We start from the raw sequence: 450 nt of genomic DNA, 5'->3' as shown, positions 1-450 counted from the left end.
ACAAAATGCAATAAATTAAACGAGACTGTTTACTTCTTTCTCTTTTCCCCCCCTCCCTTTCCCCTGAAATTTCCCCTAGGCCCTTCCCTCCGCCGGTGCGATTGGACAGCTAGATTGGCAGGTGAATTGATTCTGAAAGGAGAAACTGCAAATTTGGCTCGGCTACACACTGGAGTTTTTCCGCGCTCTCACTCCCCACACTTAGCTAGCATACAGTCTTCTTCTTCTTTGGAAATAAATTCCTACTTGATTTTATAATAATAATAATAATAATTTATTATTTGTACCCCGCCCATCTGGCTGGATTTCCCCAGCCACTCTGGGCGGCTTCCACAAAGACCAAAAATACACTAAGATGTCACACATTTAAAAACTTCTCCGAACAGGGCTGCCATAAGATGTCTTCTGAATGTCAGGTAGTTGTTTATCTCCTTTACATCTGGTGGGAGG

The sequence above is a fragment of the Podarcis vaucheri genome (assembly GCF_965113315.1).
Source record: "Podarcis vaucheri genome assembly, chromosome: 18".
NCBI lineage: Eukaryota > Metazoa > Chordata > Lepidosauria > Squamata > Lacertidae > Podarcis > Podarcis vaucheri.
The sequence above is the reverse complement of the archived record's forward strand: the minus strand, read 5'-3'. Positions refer to the sequence as shown.